This window comes from Hyla sarda, chromosome 4, assembly GCF_029499605.1.
Source record: "Hyla sarda isolate aHylSar1 chromosome 4, aHylSar1.hap1, whole genome shotgun sequence".
Taxonomy (NCBI): domain Eukaryota; kingdom Metazoa; phylum Chordata; class Amphibia; order Anura; family Hylidae; genus Hyla; species Hyla sarda.
Window position 1 is genome coordinate 91,326,389 of NC_079192.1, and position 20,562 is coordinate 91,346,950.

A 20,562-nucleotide genomic window follows, 5' to 3' on the forward strand; every position below is an offset into this window, starting at 1 on the left:
TACCGTATTCGGGGATGTGTGAGAGCTCATTTTTTGCACCATGATCTGCAGTTTTTTTGGTACCAAATTTGTGTTTATCTGACTTTTTGATTGTTTTTTTATTAAATTTTTTTTGCTGTTTGATGTGACAAGCTGAATTTTTTTTTTATTTTTATTTTTATACATTAACGCCGTTCGCCGTACGGGATCATTAACATTATATATTTATATCTTCGGACATTTACGCACAATACCAAATATGTTTATTATTGATAGTTTTTTACACTTTTTTGTATTAATATGGGGAAAAGGGGTGATTTAAAACTTTATTGGGGAGGGGATTTTTCAAAAATTTTTTCACTTTAAAAAAATGGTTACATTTATTTTACACTTTTTTATTCCTCATAGGGGACTATTTATAGAAATCATTTGATTGCTAATACTGTTCAGTGCTATGTATAGGGCATAGCACTGATCAGTATTATCAGCTATCTTCTGCTCTGGTCTGATGAAAGGCAGATCCGTTCAGAAGACCCCTCGAGACGGACAGAGGCAGGTGAGAGGACCTCCGTCCGCCATCTTGACTGATCTGATTTCTGCGGCATTGATCACGGCATCTGAGGGGTTAATGGCAGACATCAGCGCGATCGCTGCTGACAGCCTCCGGAACCCGCCGGGAATGAAGCAAGCACATCTCCTGCGCTCACATCACAGCCGCATGACACTATGCAGCACCGTACATTTAAGGTGCATGTTGTTAAGGGGCTAAGCCACTTTACAGATCAGCAATCACCAACTGAGTCCAGTATTTCATTGACGTGGATTCTAGTTAATTGGAGTAGGTTTACTCTACTGTTATTCTGTTTATTTCTGATGTGTTATTTGCAAAAAATAAAAATAAATAATAATGAGCTACACAATTTTGACGTAAAAGTAAAAAGCCTTTAATTGCCATTAAAATTGAAGAAATATAATCCCCTTTACAATCTGAGCATGTGTTCTGTTTACCAAGATTTAAGGGTATTTTTTGGCTCCTACCCTTGTACCTGTGGTGCTCCTCTTTTATTCCATTAACTATAAGTGATTTCCACATGCAGTACTTTGCAGGGTTTGTCTTTCTCTGCAATCTAATGCTCCTTTGATCACTGGCAAATGTCAAGAGACTAAAGTTGAGGAGTTGATGGCAGAAGGCTTTGAAAAGTAGTCTAAAAAGGATTAACATCCTCTTCATGAGAGTGTGAAGAGGCCACCAATTTATTTTGTTTTGTTTCAAGACTGAAATAATGGATTTTATTCAAATGATGGTCTTTGGTGGACGGCACGCTCTTGGCTAATGCTAGAATTGTGGCTTTTCTTTGAACAGCTAAGTACTAAAGAAGAGAAAAGGAAAAGGGGACATCAGAGACAATATAATTCCTTCCATACAAAGCTGCACTTTCTGAAAATGTTTGAGTATAGATGTCAGAATATTTAGATCAAAACACATACTGTCACGTAAACCTTTATTATTCTGTCATCATTTACCACTTCATGATAGATTTAGCTTAAAGTTTTAAAACCAATCTGTCAGCACTGCTATGCTCACGTCTGAAAGATAGGATAGAGACATTGTTGCTGAGCTCAGGGATGTATAGTTTTCTTTGATTTGATTCAGTTTGTTCATTTAATGAATTGCTGCCTGGACTCATAGAGAAAGCCTGAGAGTCCTGCTTTGTTGCCCATAAAGAATGATTGACAGCTATTATTGTATGGGTTTGTATGCAGGGAGAGCTGTCAATCACTCTGTGTGGGTGGAAGAAGTGGGTTTCACAGTCTTCACAGCATTTACACAGCTTTTTACATATAAATACTAAAACCAGATCAAAGAAGATTAGGTCCTGTGCTTAGACTTCAGTAATGGAAATAGCAGGGGATTTGAGGAGAATGTTATGTATTACTGCTAGTGGCCACACATGCATAATAAAAAGTTAGCTCCCAATGCAAAAGGAGTCTAGCAGTATTGAAATGGAATAGTCTGTTACCTGTGGAAGTGTAGATTTTTCTGAATACATACACCTCAGAAAGAGACAATTGTTTAATGCAAGAAAAATAAATGCTTTATAAAGAACCCCTTTAAACTGTCTTTACAATATGGGTACTGTCATTTGCAAGAACATTCAAAATAATGTAGATTATATATATATATATATATATATATATATATATATATATATATATATATAATTTGTATTATATTTGTAATATACATTGGACAAAAAATTTGCATATTTTTTGGGGGAAAAAGGCTGTCTTGTGCCTACAGCTATTGCCTGTGTGTCTCTGTGCTGGGAAAAAATACAGGAAGTGAGGATGGGCAGGGCCCTGTGCAGTCTCCTGGCTTGTCAATCAGCCTGCTGTGTGAGCCAGGGTGTGTCATACAGCCTCAGTGCACAGAGCCCTTTTTGTCCGCCCACACATGCTGTATTTGTTCCAGCTAAGACACACAGGCAATAGCTGCAGGAACAACACAGTATTATTTCACCCCAAAATAATATTTTTTTTAAGCAATGTATATTACAAATATATATATATATATATATATATATATATATATATATATATAGCAGCTCATCACACCACCTTCTCAGGTAGCATGCCCTAAGATCAGCTCTTGCTTCAGTTACAAAGCTTCAGAAACTGATTGGGATTTATGCCAAGCCAGAATTCTCCCCAGAAGGGAAGAAGACCCATCATATATAGTTATTATAAACATTATATAGAAACGTTTTTGCAGTGCCCATTTGAAATTATCGAGAAAGCATAAGCACAGAAAAAAAAAAAAAAAAACTTCAACAGACCGGCACCCAGGAGAAGCAGACAGACAGAGGAGAGGTGAACAGCCAGGGGAGGCAGGTGGCCAGTAGTAGTGGACAGCCAGTAAAGGCAGATGCTTTGGAGAGGCAAATGCCCAGGACAGCAAACCCAGAAAGGACAAGAGAAGAATGAAGAATGTGCTGTATGTTGTGAGAAGCATACCAAAATTTTCTGTACAAATATTTTAAAGCCATGTCAAGACACAATGTGTGATCCACTTGACATATAGGGGGACATTTATTTAACTGTTTAGGCCAGTTTAGATGGTCTATATTTGTCTCTCAGAAAGTCTCAGTCTTTTTAGTTGAGATTTTAGCTTTAGAGCCCTTCTCTGCAGAAATAGTATAGTGGTCTACAATAGAGCTTAAAATGCAGTGGTCAGGAATTTATTAACGGAGACTTTTATTAGACAGTCTCAAAAAAGTTGCATCAGTGCAAAATAAGCAGAAATGTCAGACCCGGAAGAAATTCAATCTAAATAGTTAGGAAATATTTCATCAATGTTTTAGGACGTACCATGCCTCACAGGCTGTTTATGTTTCAAATGACATTTTAGCTTGAATCGTAAGGGTATTCTAATCTAATAATATTTAAAAAATCTAAATTAATACAATTTAATCCCATTAATCCCTAATTTTTATTTTTTATTTTTTTGGTCATTTTTGTTATATTTTGTTAAATTTATTGAACAAATTTCCGAACCTAAGAACATAAGCAAGTGAATTCACCTTCCAGAAGACGTACGAGGTGTTTGCTTTAGTGTATACGTTTTGTGTGGCAGCAAGTACGTTTGAATAAATGACTGTACTACATGCGACTTTTGATACAGTGGGGATCAAAAGTTTGGGCACCCCAGGTAAAAATGTGTATTACTGTGCATAAAGAAGCAAAGAAAAGATGGAAAAATATCCAAAAGGCATCAAATTACAGATTAGACATTCTTATAATATGTCAACAAAAGTTAGATTTTATTTCCATCATTTACACTTTCAAAATAACAGAAAACAAAAAAATGGTGTCTGCAAAAGTGTGGGCACCCTGCAGAGTTAATATCTTGTACTGCCCCCTTTGGCAAGTATAACAGCTTGAAAATGCTTTTTGTAGCCAGCCAAGAGTTTTTCAATTCATGTTTCAGGTATCTTTGCCCATTGTTCCTTACAAAAGTCTTCTAGTTCTTTGAGATTTCTGGGATGTCTGTCACACACTGCTATTTTAAGTTCTATCCATAGATTTTCAATTATGTTGAGGTCAGGAGATTGTGAAGGCCATGGCAAAACCTTCAGTTTACACCTCTTGATGTAATCCCCCATGGATTTTGAGGTGTGTTTAGGATCATTATCAATTTGTAGAAACCACCTTTCTTTAACTTAAGCTTTTTTACAGATGGCATCAAGTTAGCATCCAAAATTTGCTGAAATTTTATTGAATCCATTTTTCCTTCTACTCGTGAGATTTACCCTGTGCCACTGGCTGCAATACAACCCCAAAGCATGATTGATCCACCCCCATGCTTAACCGTTGGACAGAGGTTCTTTTCATTATATTCTCTTCTCCTTCTTCCAGCCAAAAAGTTCAATTTCAACCTCATCGGTCCACAGAATTTGTTTCCAAAATGCAGCAGGCTTGTCTATATGTTCATTTGCAAAGTTCAAATGCTGATTTTTGTGGTGAGGACGTAGAAGAGGTTTTCTTCTGATGACTCTTCCATGAAGACCATATTTATACAAGTATCTCTTTATAGTGGAATAGTGTACCACAACTCCAGTGTCTGCCAGATCTTTCTGGAGGGATTGTGCAGTCAAACGGGGGTTTTGAATTGTTTTTCTCACAATCCTGCGAGCTGTTCTGTCTGATATTTTTCTTGGTCTTCCAGATCTTGCTTTAACTTCCACTGTTCCTGATGACTGACATTTCTTAATTACATTCCGAACAGAGGATATTGACACCTGAAAACGTTTTGCTATCTTCTTATAGCCTTCCCCAACTTTGTGAGCGTCAACTATGTTCAGTTTCAGATTTCTAGACAACTGCTTAGAAGAACCCATGGTGCTGATTCTTGGGGCAAGGTCAGATGAGTCTGGGCATTTAAAACCTTTGAGATTGACGTCACCTGGTCTTCCCAGATAATGATTGAGAACCATCCATGACACTGGCAGGTCTCAGCTTTGCAAAGGGGGCAGTGCATCCTATAAATTCTGCAGGGTGCCCAATAGACATGTGCAATTTGTTTCGGCACGAATGTCTAATTTACCGAATTTTACAGTTTTCGGGCATTCGGACCGATCCGAATACACGAAAACATATTTTGAACATTCCCGAATAGCCACGATAATACGAATAGCAAAATAAGGAATGCATTCGTTATTTAATGAATGCATGCGGTAAATAACGAATGCATTCGTTATCCGTAAACGAAAGTAAATAATTCATTCTAATTTTTTTATTGGTCCTTGCGCTAACATTGTTGCACTACACACTCTTTCTGTTACTGTTACCAGGGTGCCTCCAGCTGTTGCAAAACTACAACACCCACCCAGCATGCCCTGACAGCCAAAGGGTGTCTGGGCATGCTGGGAGTTGCAGTTTTGCAACAGCTGGAGGCACACTTTGGCAAACATGCGCAAAGCATTTTAAATCATTTTCAAATTAGGCTCGCTTTTTTCAGAAATGGGTTAGTAGGTCAATGACATGCATAGTAATTGCCATGGGAAAATTTTTCATTCTTAAAACCGCAGGCTTAATTGGATAATTGCTGTTTAGAACGTTGGGACCCCAAACATTCTAAATGGCAATTATCCAATTAAGTCTGCGGTTTTATGAATGAAAAATGTTCCCACGGCAATTACTATGCATGTCATTGACCTACTATAACCCTTTTCTGCATAAAGCGAGCGGAATTTGAAAATGAATTAAAAAGCTTTGCACATGTTTGCCAAAGTGTGCCACCAGCTGTTGCAAAACTGCAACTCCCAGCATGCCCAGACAGCCTTTGGCTGTCAGGGCATGCTGGGTGGATATTGTAGTTTTGCAACAGCTGGAGGCACCCTGGTAACAGTAACAGTGTTAGCGCAAGCGACATGACATGTTATACATAAATCACCCGACAATCAAACACATCGATCAAACACATCAATCATTCATACAGCATTCATTCATTCATTTACTCATTCATTCAACATTACATTATGTATTAGTAATAAATCACATAAAATTATATTATCTTACCTGTCTTCCAATGTTCCGATCTCTGCGGCTGCCCTCTTTTCCTGCACACACACTCTCCCGATAATAGTCCCCTGCTTAAAAAAGATTTACCCGAATGTACCCGAATACCAAATGCATCCGAAAGAAAATAAAAACCTGAATACCGAATGTATCCGAAAAATCAAACCGAACACCCGAATACCGAATGTATCCAAAAAATCAAACCGAACACCCGAATACCGAATGGATCCGAAAACTCTAAACAAAAATATTACCCAACCGAAAATTTCATGCAAAACGAAAAAACAAAATAAAACGGAAATTTTTCTTGTGCACAAGTCTAGTGCCCAAACTTTTGCAGATGCCATTTTTTGTTTTCTGTTATTTTGAAAGTGTAAATGATGGAAATAAAATCTAACTTTTGTTGACATATTATAAGAATGTCTAATCTGTAATTTGATGCCTTTTGGAGATGCATTCCTCTTTCCTTGGCTTCTTTATGCACAGTAATACAAATTCTTACCTGGGGTGCCCAAACCTTTGATCCCCACTGTATACTTGTCTCAGGCTCTGAGACTTTTATAAACAAACTTCCCGTGCGTAACTGATCTACGCCAAGACTGAAAATCCAATACATAAATAAAACAGCGTATGAAGATCATAGTTATAAAAAGTATTTTATTAACAAATATGCTTGAAAGACAAGACACAATAAAATCACATAAAAAATGGTGGTGCTATCACGCCCTGGAAGAAGATTAGGAGCGAAAACATTTGGATGTGGAGGCCTGCATGCTGCACTTGCTGGTATCACTATTATCTAGTGTTTTTGATGTCTATGTTTACATATTTGCCTGTTTGCATCTGTTTATGCCCTTGTATGATCTATGCCTGCTTACTTTGCATATGGCATTTTATTGCTTTGCTGCTACTTTACTGTTATTAACTAACTGCTGGTGTATATACCCTCTTGATGCACTTCTATCATTTGTTGCTGCTACAACTCTCCTCTTAACCCCTTAAAGACCGGGGTTTTTTCCGTTTTTGAATTTTCGTTTTTTGCTCCTTGCCTTTAAAAAATCATAACTCTTTCAATTTTGCACCTAAAATCCATATGATTGCTTATTTTTTGCGCCACCAATTCGACTTTGTAATAACGTCAGTCACTTTGCCCAAAAATCTACGGTGAAACGGAAAAAAATCATTTGTAACTTTTGGGGGCTTCCGTTTCTATGTAGTACATTTTTCAGTAAAAATGACACCTTATCTTTATTCTGTAGATCCATACGATTAAAATGATACCCTACTTATATAGGTTTGATTTTGTTGTACTTCTGGAAAAAATCATAACTACATGCAGGAAAATTAATACGTTTAAAATTGTTATCTTCTGACCCCAATAACTTTTTTATTTTTCCGTGTATGGGGCGGTATGAGGGCTCATTTTTTGCGCCGTGATATGAAGTTTTTAACGGTACCATTTTTGCATTGATAGGACTTATTGATCACTTTTATTCATTTTTAATTTATATAAAAAGTGATCGATGATTCTGCCGCATGACTGCTCATGACTGGATCTCAGGCACTGAGCAGTCATTCGGCGATCGGACAGCGAGGAGGCAGGTAGAGACCCTCCCGCTTTCCTGTAAGCTGTTCGGGATGCCGCGGCTATCCCGAACAGCCCACTGATTTAACCGGCACTTTTTACTTTCGCTTTTAGCCGCGGCAATAGACCCATGCTCAGATTTTTCTCGTCTGAAATACTACGAAGAATATACAACGATAGTGAATCTCCCCCATAGAGTCTAAAGTGTAAGACATCTTGCACCAACAGGTTTTTAAAATGCAAATCCATTCTTGTCCATGCGGCTCCATTCTCACTGACTGTTTTACCCTTTTAACCCCTTCCCGACCTATGACATACCTGTACGTCATGAGTGGCAAGGTGTTCCCGACCCATGACATACAGGTACGTCATGAACATTTTTGCCGCTACTCGCGGCATCCCGCAGCGCCCGGTAAGATGGTGGCTATCACTGATAGCCAGCCATCTTACCATGCGACCACGGGGGCTTTCATCCCCCACCCCACCCCCAGCGATCGCTGCTATCAGCTAGTCAAATCTTCGCTATCAGAATACTTAGCAGTGCGGTATGTGAGTCCCGATCACGGGGATCGGGACACACACCGCTCTGCTAAGTGTCCCTTACCCGTCCCCCGACATCACTTACCCGGCCATGCGGTGTCCCGAGCGGTCCCGGCGCGAGCGGCGTCCTCCAGGCGGTTCCGGCGGTGGTGCGTCCCGGCGGTGAGTTTGCAGCAGCAGGGCGGCATCTTCATTGGCAGCAGTGAGATCGCCATAAAGCGATCTCACTGCTGCCTCTGGGAGTTTCAAAACTGCAACTCCCAGCATGCCCAGACAGCCTTTGGCTTTCTGTGCATGCTGGGAGTTGCAGTTTTGCAACATCTGGAGGTCCACAGTTTGGAGACCACTGTATAATGGTCTCCAATCTGTGCTCTTCCAGATGTTGCAAAACTACAAATCTCAGCATGCTCAGTCTGTCCAGGCATGCTGGGAGTTGTAGTTCTGTAACATCTGGAAGAGCACAGATTGGAGACCATTATACAGTGGTCTCCAAACTGTGGACCTCCAGATGTTGCAAAACTACAACTCCCAGCATACCAGACTGCCCAAGCATGCTGGAAGTTGTAGTTCGGCAACATCTGATCCTTCAGATATTGCCGAACTACAACTTCCAGCATGCCTGGGCAGTCTGTGCATGCTGGGAGTTGTAGTTTTGCAACAACTGGAGGCACACTAGTTGGGAAACATTGTCCGTTTCCTACCTCAGTGCCTCCAGCTGTTGCAATTGTTGCAAAACTATAACTCCCAGCATGCACTGACAGACCATGCATGTTGGGAGTTGTAGTTTTGCAACAGCTGGAGGCACACTGGTTTGGAAACACTAAGTTTGGTTGCAAAACACTTGAAAGTTTATTACTTAACTTAGTGTTTCCAAACCAGCGTGCCTCCAGCTGTTGCAAAACTACAACTCCCAGCATGCACGGACAGCCAAAGGGCATGCTCGGAGTTTGCAACAGCTGGATGTTTGCCCCCTCCCCCCAATGTGAATGTACAGGGCACACTCACATGGGCGGAGGTTTACAGTGAGTGCTGCAAGTTTGAGATGGCACAAATTTTGCGCTGCAGCTCAAACTCCCAGCGGCAAACTTGCTGTGAACCTCAGCCCATGTGACTGTACCCTAAAAACACTACACTTACACTAACCTAAAATAAAAAGTAAAAAACACTACATATACACATACCCCTACACAGCCCCCCTCCCCCCAAAAAATGAAAAACATCTGGTACGGTATTGTTTGCAAAATGGAGCCTCCAGCTGTTGCAAAATAACAACTCCCAGTATTGCCGGACAGCCATTGACTGTCCAGGCATGCTGGGAGTTTTGCAACAGCTGGAGGCACCCTGTTGCGGAATCATTGGCATAGAATACCCCTATGCAAATCCCTAATTTAGGCCTCAAATGCGCATGGCGCTCTCTCACTTTGGAGCTCTGTCGTATTTCAGGGCAACAGTTTTGGGACACATATGGGGTATCTCCGTACTCGGGAGAAATTGCCTTACAAATTTTGGGGGGCTTTTTCTTCTTTAACCCCTTATGAAAAGGTGAAGTTGGGGTCTACACCAGCATGTTAGTGTATAAAAATTAAATTTTTTACACTGACATGCTGGTGTTGCCCTATACTTTTCATTTTCACAAGAAGTAAAAGGGAAAAAAGACCCTCAAAATTCGTAATGCAATTTCTCCCGAGTACGGAGATACCCCATATGTGGGCGCAAAGTGCTCTGGGGGAGCACAACAAGGCCCAGAAGGGAGAGTGCGCCATGTACATTTGAGGTGATTTGCACAGGGGTGGCTGATTGTTACAGCGGTTCTGACATAAACGCAAAACAATAAATATCCATATGTGACCCCATTTTGGAAACTACACCCCTCATGGAATTTAATAAGGGGTGCAGTGAGCATTTACACCTCACTGGTGTATGATAGATTTTTGGAACAGTGGTCTGTGAAAATGAAAAATAAAATTTTTCATTTGCACAGTCCACTGTTTCAAATATCTGTCAAACGCCAGTGGGGTGTAAATGCTCACTGCACCCCTTATTAAATTCCATGAGGGGTGTAGTTTCCAAATGGGGTCACATGTGGGGGGGTTCACTGTTCTGGCACCATAGGGGCTTCCTAAATGGGACATGCCCCCCCAAAAACCCTTTCAGAAAAACTCACTCTCCAAAATCCCATTGTCGCTCCTTCCGTTCTGAGCCCTCTACTGCGCCCGCCGAACACTTGACATACACATATGAGGTATTTCCTTACTCGAGAGAAATTGGGTTACATATTTTAGGGTGATTTCTCTCCTTTTACCCCTTGTAAAAATTCAAAAATTGGGTCTACAAGAACATGCGAGTGAAAAAATAAAGATTTAGAATTTTCTCCTTCACTTTGCTGCTATTCCTGTGAAACACCTAAAGGGTTAAAACACTTACTGAATGTCATTTTGAATACTTTGGGGGGTGCAGTTTTTATAATGGGGTCATTTATGGGGTATTTCTAATATGAAGACCCATAAAATCCTCTTCCAACCTGAACTGGTCCCTGAAAAAGTACGATTTTGAAAATCTTGAGAAAAATTGGAAAATTGCTGCGGAACTTTGAAGCCCTCTGTTGTCTTCCGAAAGTAAAAACTTGTCAATTTTTTGATGCAATCATAAAGTAGACATATTGTATATGTGAATCAATATGTAATTTATTTGGAATATCCATTTTCCTTACAAGCAGAGATTTTCAAATTTAGAAAAAGGAAAATGTTCAAAATTTTCATGAAATTTTTAGATTTTTTACCAAGAAAGGATGCAAATATAAGTGAAATTTTACCAATAACATAAAGTAGAATATGTCACGAAAAAACAATCTCGGAATCAGAATGATAAGTAAAAGCATCCCAGAGTTATTAATGTTTAAAGTAACAGTGGTCAGATTTTCAAAAAATGCCCAGGTCCTGAAGGTGAAAATGGGCTGAGTCATGAAGGGGTTAAGCACTTGGAATTTAGTTCTGCTTAGCCCTGATTTCCCTGGAGTGATCCACAGAGAGTCATGCCAACTGATTTCTGTATTGACAGTCCACCGATCAGCATTTTTCAGGAGCTGACAAGGTGTTAAGAGCAAGTTCTAATTCAAAGTAAAAAATATCTTCCCTGGTTTGGAGAAACTCCACAGTGAATGTTAATTTTGCTTCTATTTTTACAGGTTCAGATGTGAGTTTTCTCCCTGGAACTGGTGGTAGATTAAAGAATGTTTCTGTTAATAAGTAATTCTGACACATCACCACAATACAGATCACCTTTTCCAGAAACATAATTAATCTCGTTCTTTGGTGAGACAGGCAATGCAACAATTAGACAGTGATAAGTTCATAGGAGCGCTATGGCATTACTGTAACTTCTCGTAATGAGGGTAATTTACTTGGGGACTCACAGAGCTGCAAGAACTCAACATTGTGCTGGGATCACTTAAAACATGCAATTTTATTAAAATCTGTCATTTTTTCTGACATTTAACGAGATGGAATATAAAATGAACTCTGATCGGAAAGGCATATTTATTCATTATAAAAAAAACATTAAACAAAAAGGTTCTGTTCACAGTAGCATCATGGCTTTATTATTAACAGAGCCATGACAGCTTTTACAGATCTGGTTTAATTTAGATCCTATGGAGTCTAGACAGACCCTATTGACTTATCATTGGCCCATAGAGTTCCTGTTTATATTGATAACAAGAATAATCCTGAAGACTGTTCTTTCCAAGAAAAGGACCAGCACCTAGATGGATCTTACCATTGACACAGATAGAAGAGGGGGCCACATACCGAATGTCACAATAAGCCTCTTTTTATTGCGTCTTGTTTTGCCTCCATCCCCTCCCCCCATGACAGAAAGGTCTGGTGTTTATTTCCCTTTGCTTTCCGTGGCACTTTGATCGATACCCTCCTCCATTAATTTGCTAAAACAATTTCAGTTCCCTGGAATGAAGGAGTTATGCACATTTTTTTTTTTACTAAAGGAAAAAGGAAGGAGACCAGCCAGGACAGACCCCCTTCCTTTATATGTGTGTATAAATATAAAACTATATTTTCCTGAGCCTCCCTGTTTCATATACTTCTATTTAGATTACCCCTGTCCTCCAGCCCACTAACAAGATTGCTGTAATAGTTTGGAGCACTCGGTGCGCATTCCCGGGATGCACTGGCGATGTGTCTCTTAACCCCCCAGTGACGTTGCAGTCTTGCGGCCTCGCTGGTGGGTCTGTGACACGCATCCACCGACAGGTCGTTTCAGCGGATGTACATGGAGCGTCGGATAGTTGGCACCGCACTGAGTTCTGTAATTGCCCATTTCATTTTGATTGGAGGCATGAATAGTAGCTCCTGCACCCCCATCTCACTGCTCCTGGAGGAAGCAGGATAGCAAGATTTGATAAATCTCCTGTGTGCTTTTATGGTAATAATTGGGGTAACCAGTTTTTGTGTAATATATAGTAAAACAAAACAGCAGCACTCCGGTTAAGATGAAAGCGTGTCAGGCTTTATTCATCAGATGCCACGATGTTTCAACCGTCTCTCACGGTCTTTGTCCACAAAGACCGTGAGAGACAGTAGAAACTTCATGGCATCTGATGAATGAAGCCTGACACGCTTTCATCTTATCCGGAGTGCTGTTGTTTTGTTTTACTGGATGTTTTGTGGGGGCTCTTGACCTAGGCCCGACCAGCTTGCACCCGTGGACATCCTTGGGAGTGCGGTCCTTCTTGCTGAATTATATATATATATATATATATATATATTTGTGGTCAGGGCTTGTTACCGTACGCGTGCTTACCTGCTACCTCCTGACAGCGGTTACCTGAAAGAACTTTTATTAACAACACACATTGACCTGACACAAATTGTAGGTAGCATAGCGGTTGTGGTGTGCCTGAAAACCGCGTTGAGGGTCCGCCTTTAGAGGGCATTCCCTAATAGAGTATGATGAGAGAAAAAAGGGGGTTGAGGCGGGTGGGTTTCACCAACCCCGTATACGCCCTGAGGGAGGGGTTAGTGGGGATTATATACCCCAAGCCCCTCCCACAAATTCAGCCAGATAGGCTTTCTACTTGTGGTCAGGGCTTGTTACCATACGTGCGCTTACCTGCTACCTCCTGCCAGCGGTTACCTGAAAGAACTTTGATTAACAACACACATTGACCTTACACTAATTGTAGCTAGCATAGCGGTTGTGGTGTGCCTGAAAACCGCGTCGAGGGTCCGCCTTTAGAGGGCAAAAAATACACCACCATGTAGAGTAATTTAACCAAGTTTATTAATTATAACACTAAATAACGAAAAGCCTCTGCCATCTCCCGTGAGGGATCTGGGACATAAGTGGAGTAAGCATCTGAACGCCATCTACCCAATTTCTGTATCACATGTGCCGGCACCTTGTGCCCGGATGCAGCTGAGGCTGCCCCAATGCAAAATGAGTGTCATGAAAACTGCCAAGGGTTATGCCCCAACGTGCCAAGCAATGTGCGGACATATGATGTGAATACAGACGTGGTCAGGGCACCTGGACCGAAAGGCAACAGAGGAGACTCCGGAGGCTTATCGCTCAGAAAATGTGCCAGTTGTGCCAGTACCGCAACCGGGCACCACTTGTTGCCAGAAGGGAAGAACCTGACCACCGTACCCCACCGGCATGTCTTGGTGATGGAAAGTGAGACCTCAAACCAAGAACCCTGCCACCTCAAGTGAGCTTTGTGTAAGTGTGCTGAACCCTGCCTAACACACGAGAATTCCCCCGGCCGGAGAAAAACGCTAGGTACATGGCGGACTTCAGTACCAGGCTGCGCCCAAAGCCAAACGGATTATTGTCCAAGATATCAGACATGGCTCTAAAAATGTCGCCGGTGATGGGTTTCCTAATGAATGGGACTCTGGAGCTACGGGCCAACACTCCTCTGAGTGCCGACTTAATAGCCTGCACCGATAGGATAGAAGGCCTGTCCGGATAAGAAAGGGAAATGAAGTGCTGAATACCCGAAAGATAAGACTTGATGGTGCTGTGAGATAAGTGTAGAGAAGAGTGGCAGAAACCGATGAAAGATAGAATGACAGTGGTGTCGAAAGAGAAAGGAATATTGTGCTGACCCAGATAAGACCTGAAGGTGTTATAGCCTGCATGGTATGCTTTCTTGGTGTTGGGGGCCAGTGCGTCAGACATCAACTCCTGGGTTACTTATGTGTACCAATTTAGTCTATGATTAACTGTGCCAAACATGGGACCTGTGCTCCGCGCACCTCTGCCTGTGGAGCCACCTGCGAAAATTAGCTCTTGAGAGCGCATCGGCAGCTATATTCTGCACCCCTGGGATGTGTCTGCAAAGACACCCAAACTAACCTACGGACAAAACTCATGACTGTGGCATGCTTGGAACTACCCTTATTGACTATGGCTACTGTAGCTTCATTGTCACATGAGAATTCTACTGTCTGACCCGTCCACATGTCACTCCATGCTACTGCCGCCGCTATGATGGGAAAAATTTCAAAGAGTGCTGATGTACTACCAAAACCCGCTAGAGCCAACACTTCCTGCTTCCATTGCCCCGCCAACCACTTGTTGCCCCACACTGCACCAGGAAGATGATGCATCGGTGCAGATTTTGGGCGACAAGTCAGAGGCCGGCGGGACAAACATAGCTGTGCCATTCCACTGGGCCATGTACCTGTCCCACATGTGGAGATCAGCCTAGGCTTGGCGATCAAGAACAACCCTGCTATGTTGCTGTAGGACCCCGTGCAAAAGAGACAATATTCTGGATACAAACGCTCTGCCCTGCAGAATTACCATTATTGCAAAAGCAAGCATGCCCAACAAACTTTGTAGCTCGACCTTAGTCGTCACTCTCCCAGTGGGAGACACTGGAACCCCAATATCCTCAAACAGCTTGAGCAGTCTGACCAACTGACCTGGCTCTTCCCGTGGGCAACTAAGCAAAAGAAAGTGCTTTTACAACCAAAGGTCAGCTTGGTAGAAAAATAATATGACCCTTGCCATTTGAGACCAAACCATTGCCAGTGGTCCCTGTGCAATGGAAGCAACTTGAATGCGTCTCTGATGTCTGCTTTAGCCATCCAGGCCCCTGGACCAAATGCCAGGATAACCTGAATGGCCTCATCTATGAAAGAGTACTGCATGGTAAATTCATCGGACGGGATGAGGGAATTTATGCTGGGAATACTAGACCCATGAGGGTCCGACAGGTCAAATATCATCCTTTTCTTGCCACTGAACTTTCCCGTCACCACCCCTACCGGGCTGACCCTCCATGTTGTAAAGGGAGAGACTTCAAAAGGCCCGATCATGTAACCTTTCACAATTTCTGCCTTTAATAATTCGGTGATTACATGGGGATCATGCACAGCAGAAAGTAGGTTGTCGCATTCACATGTGGTTTCAGGTAAAGCAACCATGCCAAAGTGGAAACCTCCTGCGAAACTGTTGACCAACCATTGAACCCAGGCTGGGTTTGGGTGATCCACAAGTAACGCTGCCAGGACTGAGGTGCGTACCCCGCCTAGTCATGCCGGCCCCTTCTGTCTACAAGCTGAGCCCGGGTGAGCCCTAAAATAATAGAAGCAAACATGCAACAACCTGCAACTACTATAATTACAGGACGAGACATTGTAGTTGTTGCATATCTGCGTTCCACCGAGATAGTGCACGGGGCAGCCCAACCTGTCTGCAGACGGGGGGCCCTCGAGAAGCTGTTAGTTGACACGGACGGTCTGCTGGCACCTTGCTCACCCTGTTGATTGAGCCCTACACACCATGCTGTAATAGCCTGACAGGATGCATACGCCGGGACTTTAAGACTTGCAAAATGGCTGCAAAACATTTGCGGGTCCTCGATGCTCCAATCAGTGACATAACCATCCTGGCTATACGCTGCTGCTGCCATAGCCGAAAAGCTTCTATGATAGTCAAAGAAGTGTGTGCCACCATATGTGTAAGCATACTCGGTAACCCTCAGCAAGTACAGGTCGAGCTCTTCCCTTCTCTCTAGACTAACCGAGCATATGACCTCCCTGTATTTGCTGAAGGTGATAACGAACTCGTGTATGTTTAGCTTGCGCTACGTGTAACAGACTGCCTGCAATTGACTGTGATATGTATGCATGACACGTGTAGCCATGAAAGTAATTTAAGACCATGAATACCTCTTGACCGCGAGCCAAGATTACAGTATACAAAGTCCCTGACTAACTAGCAATGGCTCTGAAGACGTGTCAGTAACCACCGCAGGCAAGCGGTCACCCTTGAAGAATAGTCAAGATAACAGCAACCGCTACCCGTGTCAACAATTGTACTCAAAGAAAACGTGACAGTAATGAGAGACGCACTGAACCTCATCTGAAAAACGAGTCAGATTAACAATGATTCAATGCCTATGTGTACCAGCTGTGTACTAACAATTAACTCAAGTGTGAATGTATATAATTGCCGTGGCCGAGACGTGAAACTACCACCGACCTACGGAAAGGTAATGATAGTAAGTGCAGTATGAAGACTGAAACAACATGATGAACGGTGAGTACTAACCGTAGCCACTAGACGTAACTTGAACAAAGATATGCTAGAACATAGCCGCACACGTAACACCGGATACAGAACACCCAAATCTGCAATAAATATGACAACCGGTTTGTATGGGTTACACCAGAACCAAACCACCTCCAACCATGCCAGAAAACGCTCTGACTGCGTCCCCCCCCCCTCCCCGTATAGTGTAACTACCCACGACTCCTCTAAACACTCTTTGCTACGTGACATGTTTACTTTTTTATTTCCCTTTTTTTTTTTTTTATTATTATTATTATTTTTTATTTATTTATTTATTTTTTTCAAATATCCCTGGATGGAGGGTGCATCTATCATGGTGTGACAAGCACCAGCACCAGTGCACCCTGCCATGACACTGCTGCCTTAAAAATAACCTTAAAGGGGTTGTGCGCTGCCCTGCAGTTCGGAGCTCCGCTCACAGCATCCGGAAGTTCATTACTCCGAACGCTGTGTGCGGGCTTCCGTGTAAAAAAAGGATTGTCTTGTTTATTGTCCCCCTCCTCGAGCAGATATTACATAGGGTTAATTCACTGGAGTACCCCCTCAAGGTGGGACTGACAAGGACTTGAACTGTAAGACTTTTGGTGTTAACACATGACCTTGGTTTTAAGGCTAGAGCTCCATGGTTACATTTTGAGGTGGTGATACAATATGATCGTCACTACTGATGGAAAAAAGGGAGGGGATGATTATTGTTGTTACAAACACAACTTTGCCAATAAAGGCTATGGAGTTTCGGTCTTAACAATAAGAACAGTACAAGGGATCCTTCATATTTCCCCATCAAAGCTGTGAATCAGCTCTAAAATCCATGTGTATAACATGTGCATTTTATTATGGATTTCAACTTATTAATTGTGAGGAGTGAAATCTATAGTGAGTCTACACCATGCAATCCATGCAGAATTTGAGGCAAATACACCAAATTTTAATCTCCCATCAGATTTTTCCTATATCCCTTCCAGCCAAGCTCTGGAGTCGTACAAAAGCTACTAGCTGGGATCGATGCTTGTTCACTCATAAGACAACCTGCAGAGAGAGATTCAAGTAAGCTCAACAAAATGTATTACCTGCCTATACTGCCTCCTCTGACCAGTGGGGTGTAACTCACCTGCTTATATCTTAATGCCTGCTTCCAGAACTTCCAGTGGAAGTGGATCCCCGTACTCAATATTACCGGCTATCAGTCTCACATTCACAGAGGGTCTGCCGAAGAGACTTGTAGAGTTCCTGTTCTGCCTTTAGATCTAGCCAGAAGGTTTCTAAATAATTATGTCATGAAAGACACAAATAAGGAAAATATTTGTTTTAAAATCTCTGTGCAAACATTCCGGAGACTGCGGGTGCTGACATAACATGCCGGCGGCGCTAAGACCGCAGGGCAATGCACCATCTCATAGATGGCTATATATTCCATGCAGAGTGCGCAGAAAGAATTAAAAGGTTCATTCTTTCTGCAGACACAGAAAATGGATGTTTCTGGCATGGAATTTTTGCAATGGACAGGGCAGCAGAACCCCATTAAATACAATGGGACTCTGCTGCTTCAGAATCTCTGGCAGCGCCTGAATACCGCTTGTTTTCTTTTATTTAAATTAAATTACGATAAAAGGCAACTAAAACATGGCGAAAGAGGTACACACTTTTATGTATTGTTGGGAAGAGAAATATGAATTTATAATATGAAGCTGAATGGACCACCAGACTGCAGCATGCAGAGTATCACTGAGACTATCACTACAGGGGCTTCATGTGTCTCTGTACAGCCCGTATATTGTTTATAGGGAGGGGAAAAGTCACATTATAAGATTGGGTCATTCAAACAGATACAATGGTTAGAAAAGAGAGCGCATGAGATTTGGAAATATGAAATCTTATAATGCTGTAGATCATTTGTGAAATACTGGGGAAGATGGAAACCGGCCATTTTCCAACAGTACATCTGCTGATACACTCATAAGTACTTTAAAAAATATCTTATGGATCCCAAATATGGTGTAAATTTTTTATTTCATGGGGTAGGCAGTGGTGGTAATATGTGAAAAGATCCAGAAAACAGAACCTCACACAGAACTAAATGTCCCCAAATGCATTTTCCACATGCTTATTACATACACAGCCAAAATGATTGTGCGCACAAGGATCTACAACAGCGGAGTGGATAAAGATGATAGTTGTGAAAAAAAAAATACTTTACAGACAATGTTGTAATGCCTTTGGCTTTAGATTGTGAGATATGTTACTACAATATACAACATTGGTAGGCCCACAGCACAGCGGCAGGAAACTAACAAAGAATAGTGCAGGTCCCTATGTAGCAGCAGTCAAGAGGTATGCAAGAAATATGCTATGTGCAAGCTGTAATATGTGGACCTCCTAGTATATGGATTAACATTAAATGACAAGACATAAAACCCCCACGGTTTCATTCCTGTATCTTCTGATGACATCTTCCCTCTCTGTTGCCACAATGACAGGCATAGGACCAAACACATGCAATACATCTACAAAGGGTACACAGAAAAAAAAAAGATAGGGAGGGTTAAAGGGGTAATACAACATATAGGCCATCAATACTAGGTTGGTGGGGTCCGATTTCTGGTACACCCCCACCAAGGAGCTGTTTAAAGGGGCTGAATGTTCTGCAGCCAGTTGAATGTTGTGTGTCCTTTTCGGGAACTTTTACTAGCAGCGGTGATAAGTACTGCAGCTTTTCTTTGTTTATGTCATTATTATGAAACAAAAGAGCAAGTTCAATACTAGATAAGGGTCAAAGGTAAACATGATATCAGAGGCACAATACCTTGTCTGCCAGTCTTCATTAGGCTCTCCCATTTCTCAAGGGATATAGACATAAGGCTGGAACTCATTTGAGTAAAAAGACACCGTCATGTCCAGAATCACAACGCATGGAAAATGGCTTCTTATACTGCCTGGAAACACAAGATGTTAAATGTTACATTTACAATGTACCTATCTGTTAGGGGATGAAGACATTAAAATCTGTATGGTGCCTGCACATTATGTAAGTAGCCTGTGTGTGTGTGTAATATCCATCAAAACCCGTTACGAAGTGACCAGTGACACCACTAAAGACCTTCGACTGCACCATCAATATCGCACACCATCTGAAATTATGGAGGTCAGTGAGGTTTTCCCTTCCTTATAATCTGATATTATAGCCTGTATAACAAGTATTTAACTTAAAAAATTGCAAAAAATATAAAAAATGGGTAACAGGAACCACAGCTCAATACCCTCTAAGCAGTTCTCACACTGTTCTCACACACTCTAAGCAGTTCTCGCACATTTCTCACACTGGATGTTGTCCATTAAAATGCGAGGCAGAAAAACCTACGGCACAGCACTGCACGCGAGTCAGGTTTTTAACTGTGTGTACTATAAGGGTAGCCTTCAGTGTTTTTAGGGAGCTGCCTATTGGCTAACCCGATAGGTATTTAGTAACTTGCATTTTTATAGGTCTGTATAAATGGAGCAGGAGACACTCTTGAAGAGACTTCTTGTTACGCCGAGCGCTCCGGGTCCCCGCTCCTCCCCGGAGCGCTCACAGCGTTCTCCTACTCGCAGCGCCCCGGTCAGACCTGCTGAGCGGGTGCGCTGCGAAAATGTCCCTAGCCGGGATGCGATTCGCGCTGCGGGACGCGCCCACTCGCGATGCGCATCCTGACACGCTTACCAGACCCGCTCCCCGTCTGTGCTGTCCCGGCGCGCGCGGCCCCGCTCCCTAGGGCGCGCGCGCGCCGGTTCTTTGCGACTTAAAG

At 42.2% G+C, this 20,562-nt stretch overlaps 1 long non-coding RNA gene across 2 annotated transcripts; it reads right to left on the reverse strand.

Moving 5' to 3' along the window:
- Positions 1-935: 935 nt before the first annotated feature.
- Positions 936-19,715, reverse strand: LOC130366865 (uncharacterized). Of its 2 annotated transcripts, none has more exons than XR_008891960.1 (3): positions 19,584-19,715; positions 17,892-18,042; positions 936-1,349 (listed from the first exon to the last, which is right to left on the reverse strand). It is a non-coding gene; the product is annotated as an uncharacterized LOC130366865 (long non-coding RNA). The 2 variants fall into 2 exon arrangements; XR_008891961.1 differs by lacking the exon at positions 936-1,349 and adding an exon at positions 17,572-17,809.
- Between the last annotated feature and the right edge of the window lie 847 nt (positions 19,716-20,562).